Source organism: Vigna umbellata, chromosome 3, assembly GCF_029865625.1.
Source record: "Vigna umbellata cultivar VRB3 chromosome 3, Vumbellata_1.0, whole genome shotgun sequence".
NCBI lineage: Eukaryota > Viridiplantae > Streptophyta > Magnoliopsida > Fabales > Fabaceae > Vigna > Vigna umbellata.
In genome coordinates this window covers 23,480,139-23,486,586 of record NC_142167.1, presented here as the reverse complement: position 1 = coordinate 23,486,586, position 6,448 = coordinate 23,480,139, and the positions used below count along the sequence as shown (strand labels likewise).

General features: G+C 46.1%; 1 pseudogene; it reads left to right on the top strand.

Moving 5' to 3' along the window:
* Positions 1–2,237: 2,237 nt before the first annotated feature.
* The window catches only part of LOC148201998 (uncharacterized), a 5,173-nt pseudogene continuing 962 nt past the window's right edge, over positions 2,238–6,448 (top strand).

The window sequence follows — 6,448 nt, the reverse complement described above, 5'->3', positions numbered from 1 at the left end:
TGAGTTTTGGTATGTTTAAAGTGTAAAATTTGAAGCCTTGAGTTGTAGAATTAGAAAGCTTTGGAAGTGTGCACCTAAATTGGCATTCTTGCACTCAATTTCAATCCTTATGGATTTGATCAAGTTTGTATAGTGAAAACATGTTAATCTGGGCTGAATTGAGCATCAAGAAGTGCCAAATTCCAAAAATCGTAGGTGTAGTTGTGAAATTCTGCAAATCTGCAATCTGGTATGGCGCTCCAGCGCCCTCTACTCAGGGGCGCTCCAGCGCGCTCAGCACGAATCCAGTTTTCTGGCATTCTGACCCATAGCTAGCTCCAGCGCCCTCTGCTTAGGGGCGCTCCAGCTAGCTCCAACCAGACCAGATTTTTCAGCAACTCTATTTTTCTCTTCTGCTTCAAATTTTTCATGCTCCAGGCTGTGTTTTGTGATTTTTCTTGCATATTTAGTGTGCGTTTGACCTTGTGAACTCATGATCATGTGATCTAATGATTGTTTGTTACAAATACATACATTGTGAGCTCACATTTGCAAACTTTATTTTCAATCTTTTGTGTAGAAATGACTTCTTCATCCAACTCCAAGAGAATAAAAACAAACGCCGCCACAAAGTAGAGATGTCAACAGAGGAATATGCGACCCAAGTAGCATGGCTTGGGGACCAACCCAATTTATTGTGGGAGGTGGTGCAGAAAATGAAGGATTCTGACAATGAGCTACAAATCATGAGTCACAGGACCTTTTATTTTGCTTTCTTTTACTTTGGTTGCTAGTTAGCTTTTTTTTTCAATTTTAGTTAAGTTGTTTTAGTTATTTGGCTTGTTAGACTTATGCTGATTCATAATGCTTATGGTTTGATATGAAATGATGCTTGAGATGGGTCAATTTAGTTCAAATTGTATTGCTTCCTTCATGAAAAAGTCTGAGAATGCTGTATGCTTAACTGAGATCATTATTCATGGTAGTTGCTTGATGTTATTGTGGAACCTCGAGTTGACCTTGTGAGATGTTGTGCCTTAGAATTTTCTTGTGAATGCTATCATATTTGATCACAATTGACTTTGCCTGAGTTTCTCTGATATGAACCATTTGCTTGTTAGTTGCACATGATCAAGGCCATCTTGCTCTCCTACTTCTTCCACATATTGCCAAAAGAAACCAATTCAAAACCTTTTGACCTTGATTGATAAATGACTCTTTTTGAACCTTAAAGCCCAAATGAAATTTCCTTATTTTCCTTACCTTGAGCTAAATAGAGAAATCATCTGTACTGCAGGAGAATGATTTAAGTTTGGGGGAGTTGTTATGAAAGGATGAATTGAGAAAAATTTGAAAGATACAAAAGTAACAAAAAGGAAGAAAGAAGAAGATAAAGAAAAAGAACTGAATGAAAGAAAGTTGGGATATAAGTTCGACATTGGTGGTAATCTAAGTGAAGCAAAAGAGAACTTTTATTCATGATTGTAATTGTTGGATCTCTTAGCTCAAGGTGATTTGTTATCCAGAAAAACCATGTTCCTTCTTAGCCCAGCCACAATACAAGCCAATGAAAGTCCTTGTGATGTAGACTTACTTGTGCATGTGTTTAATTTGGTTGAAACAAATGGCAAAGTTGATTTGTGTGACAGTTTGATAGTAGAGTGATAGACACACATCCTTATACACCAGTGCATTAGAGTGAAACACCATCTTAAGTGAAGATTGGTTCTACATAATTTAGTAAAGCATCCTGCCATGACTGTTGATCTCTTATAAACTATGGCATTTGATTGATTGATTGTGTTGTGAGCATCATAGTGGAAAACTAACATGATACACATTTCTAGTTGTTTCAAGTTAAGCAATGTATTATGAATCCAGCTGTAATCTTTGAAATATGTTTTGTTTAACAGTCAGATACCTTTTGCTTGAGGACAAGCAAGGTTCTAAGTTTGGGGGAGTTGATAGTGGCATATTTTACTATGAATTCAGTATTGAATTAGAGAAAATATCAACTCTTTCTCATCCTTTTTACCTTGTAAATCCTAGTTTTCATTTAGTTTAAGAAGTGGTTTCATCTTAAGCTTTAATTAGATAAATTGATCATTAACCCCTTTATTTATACAAGTTAATTAGTTGGAAGAAGTCTCTGCATCAAATGAAGAGTGCTGCAACCAGAGAAAACAAGAAAACAGCAAAAACAGCAAAAATATGAAGAACCAGAATTCTGTCAGAGTTAGCTGGAGCGCCCTTTTTCCATGGGCGCTGGAGCGGGCTCTGCACCAGGACTGGAGCTAGCTGGAGCGCCCCCTACAAAAGGGCGCTGGAGCGCCCTTTTTCCTGTTTTCGCGCGCTGGAGCGCGGTCTCAAGCGCGCCTGCTGCTGATTTGGCAGATTGGGTTTATTTAACCCCAAATTAGAAGGGCTTTGATATTTTTTTTGGCATCCCAGACACAAATTCTCTCAATTGGAGCGTCCAGAGGCGAGCTAGGAGCTGTGGGAACAGCCCTTCTTCATCCTTGGGTCCTCCTCCTTCTTCCATTTCCACCATTGTTGTAAGCTCAAGCTCTCCATTCATGGAGAGCTAGTTTCATTCTTGTTGGGGATTGATGTAACCACGGATCTCTTATGTAATTACAGTTGTTTTGAATGATTATATGCCTCTTTCATTGATTGTTAGTGTTTAATTCCTCTACTTAAAGCTTGTATGAGTAATTCAACCATATCATGTTTTTAGGGTTTGCTTGATATTGGGAAATATTGGGTGAATCTAGAACTGGATTAAACACCTAAAGGAAATAGTATCTAGGGATAGAACTAGGACCTTTGGTTGTCTTGAATCTCAATTCTTAAAGCGGATGAACTTGTTAGGTTTTCCAAGGGATTGGAGTTTAAGAAGTAAGTCTAGGCTCTCTCTACCAAGGGATTGGGTTTGAGTAAATTAGAAGATTGACATTGGCTAATTAATGAAGAGGAAGTGATTTTCTATACATAAGAGTGAAGTAGGTGAAATCATCCCCCAACAATATCATTCCATAGCATTTCTAATCTTTCCATTCCAAAGTGTTTGCGTTATCAAAGATCACTTTTACACTTTATGTTTTATCTTTAATTCAATTGCATGAAAACCACAAAAACATGGAATCATTCTTTAGTCTAAATTAGTTAGATATTATACGATTGTCTAGGACACGAGTCTCTTGGGAAACGATATCCGGTCTTACCGGTTTTATTACTTGAACGATTTGGTACACTTGCCAAAGTCACAACAAGTTTTTGGCGCCGTTGCCGGGGACCCGTGTTAAATTAGACTTTTGTGTAATTTTTAACCGATTTAGACTTTATCTTTTGTGTATAATTTCCTATCTTTTTTGTAATTATTATCTTTATTTTTGGGCTGACTTGTGGCACGAGTTTGGTTATTTTCTAGTGTATGCAGGGAAACATCCGTACAAGGAGGACTGTGTCATCTGAACCACTCCTTGTGGATCCTGAGATCGAGAAAACAGCTCGTAGAAACAATAGTGACACAAGGAGACAGCGAGCTCTAAGTCAACAAGCTGCCCCTGAATCTTCATCTTCATTCAACAATCAAGACATAGAGTCTTTTGATTCTTCTTCTGTGAACGGGATGGCTGGCGCAGGACCACCTCCAAGGAGAACCATAGGGGACTCAATAACCTACACAAGCCCGAGGAATTTCTCAAGCATTGTGAGGCCCACTATGAGTGACAAGCTGGCAGAAATGAAGCCTGCTCTACTCCAGCTCATCAGTTCAAACCAATTTTCTGGCCTGGACAATGAAGACCCTCATGCGCACTTGGTCACCTTTTATGAGTTGTGTGGCACTATGGGTGTACAAGGGGAGGATGAAGAAGCATTGTACATGAGACTCTTCCCATTCTCACTGAATGGCAAAGCAAAGGCTTGGCTCCAGTCACAGCCTAATCAAAGTCTTACGAGCTGGGAGGATGTAGAATACAAATTTCTAGCACGCTTGTTTCCACCATCAAAGAGCACAGAGGTGAAGGCTGCCATTGCTACCTTCGTACAAGGAGTAGATGAACCACTTTGTGAAACCTGGGAAAGATTTAAATCCTTACTGAGAAAGTGTCCCAGCCATGGATTCAGTCTAGAAATGCAAGTGCAAACATTCTGTAATGGTTTGCAACCTCATACTAAGATGATACTAGACGCATCTTTTGGTGGTTCAGTACTTTTTAAGACTGCTGATGAAGCCATTGCTGTGATAGAAAATATGGCCCCCAAGCCCAGTTTTCACGCTGGCCCCAAGCCCAGTTTTCACGTTGGCCCCAAGCCCAGTTTTCACACTAGCCCCAAAAGCCCTGTTTCCACACTGGCCCCCAAGACCAGTTTCCACACTGGCCCCCAAGCCCAGTTTCCACACTGGCCCCAAAGCCCAGTTTCAGCACTGGCCCCAAGCCCAGTTTCCACACTGGCCCCCAAGCCCAGTTTTCACACTGGCCCCAAAAGCCCAGTTTTCACACTGGCCCCCAAGCCCAGTTTTCACACTAGCCCCCAAGCCAGTTTCCACACTGGCCCCCAAGCCCAGTTTTCACACTGGCCCGAGGCCCAGTTTTCACGCTGGCCCCAAGCCTAGTTTTCACACTGGCCCCAAAAGCCCAGTTTCCACACTGGCCCACAAGCCCAGTTTCCACACTGGCCCCCAAGCCCAGTTTCCACACTGGCCCCCAAGCCCAGTTTCAGCACTGGCCCCAAGCCCAGTTTCCACACTGGCCCCCAAGCCCAGTTTTCACACTGGCCCCAAAAGCCCAGTTTTCACACTGGCCCCCAAGCCCAGTTTTCACACTGGCCCCCAAGCGCAGTTTCCACACTGGCCCCCAAGCCCAGTTTTCACACTGGCCCCCAAGCCCAGTTTCCACACTGGCCCCCAAGCCCAGTTTCCACACTGGCCCCAAGCCCAGTTTTCACACTGGTCCCAAAAGCCCAGTTTTCACGCTGGCCCCAAGCCCAGTTTTCACGCTGGCCCCAAGCCCAGTTTTCACACTTGCCCCAAAAGCTCAGTTTCCACACTGGTCCCCCAAGCCCAGTTTCCACACTGGCCCCCAAGCCCAGTTTCAGCACTGGCCCCAAGCCCAGTTTTCACACTGGCCCCAAGCCTAGTTTTCACACTGGCCCCAAAAGCCCAGTTTCCACACTGGCCCCCAAGCCCAGTTTCCACACTGGCCCCCAAGCCCAGTTTCCACACTGGCCCCCAAGCCCAGTTTCAGCACTGGCCCCAAGCCCAGTTTCCACACTGGCCCCCAAGCCCAGTTTTCACGCTGGCCCCAAGCCCAGTTTTCACGCTGGCCCCAAGCCTAGTTTTCACACTGGCCCCAAAAGCCCAGTTTCCACACTGGCCCCCAAGCCCAGTTTCCACACTGGCCCCCAAGACCAGTTTCCACACAGGCCCCCAAGCCCAGTTTTCACACTGGCCCTAAAAGCCCAGTTTTCACACTGGCCCCCAAGACCAGTTTCCACACTGGCCCCCAAGCCCAGTTTTCACGCTGGCCCCAAGCCTAGTTTTCACGCTGGCCCCAAGCCCAGTTTTCACACTGGCCCCAAAAGCCCAGTTTTCACACTGGCCCCCAAGCCCAGTTTCCACACTGGCCCCCAAGCCCAGTTTCCACACTGGCCCCCAAGCCCAATTTCCACACTCGCCCCCATGCCCAATTTCAGCACTGGTCACAAGCCCAGTTTCCACACTGGCCCTCAAGCCCAGTTTCAACACTGGCCCCCAAGCCCAGTTTCTACACTAGCCCCCAAGCCCAGTTTCCACACTGGCCCCAAGCCCAGTTTTCACGCTGGCCCCAAGCCCAGTTTTCACGATGGCCCCAAGCCCAGCTTCTATGCTGGCCCCTAAGCCCAGTTTTCACACTGGCCCCCAAGCCTAGCTTTCACGCTGGCCCCCAAGCGCAGTTTTCACACTGGCCCCCAAGCCCAGTTTCCACACTGGCCCCCAAGCCCAGTTTTCACACTGGCCCCCAAGCCCAGTTTCCACACTGGCCCCCAAGCCCAGTTTTCACACTAGCCCCCAAGCCCAGTTTCCACACTTGCCCCCAAGCCCAGTTTCCACACTGGCCCCCAAGCCCAGTTTTCACATTGGCCCCAAAAGCCCAGTTTCCACACTGGCCCCAAGCCCAGTTTTCACATTGGCCCCAAAAGCCCAGTTTTCACACTGGCCCCCAAGCCCAGTTTTCACACTGGCCCCCAAGCCCAGTTTTCACGCTGGCCCCAAACCCAGTTTTCACGCTGGCCCCAAGCCCAGTTTTCACGCTGGCCCCAAGCCCAGTTTTCACACTGGCCCCAAAAGCCCAGTTTCCACACTGGCCCCAAAGCCATTTTCCACACTGGCCCCCAAGCCCAGTTTCCACGCTGGCCCCAAGCCCAGTTTCCACACTGGCCCCAGCCCAGTTTTCACACTGGCCCAAAGCCCAGTTTTCATCAC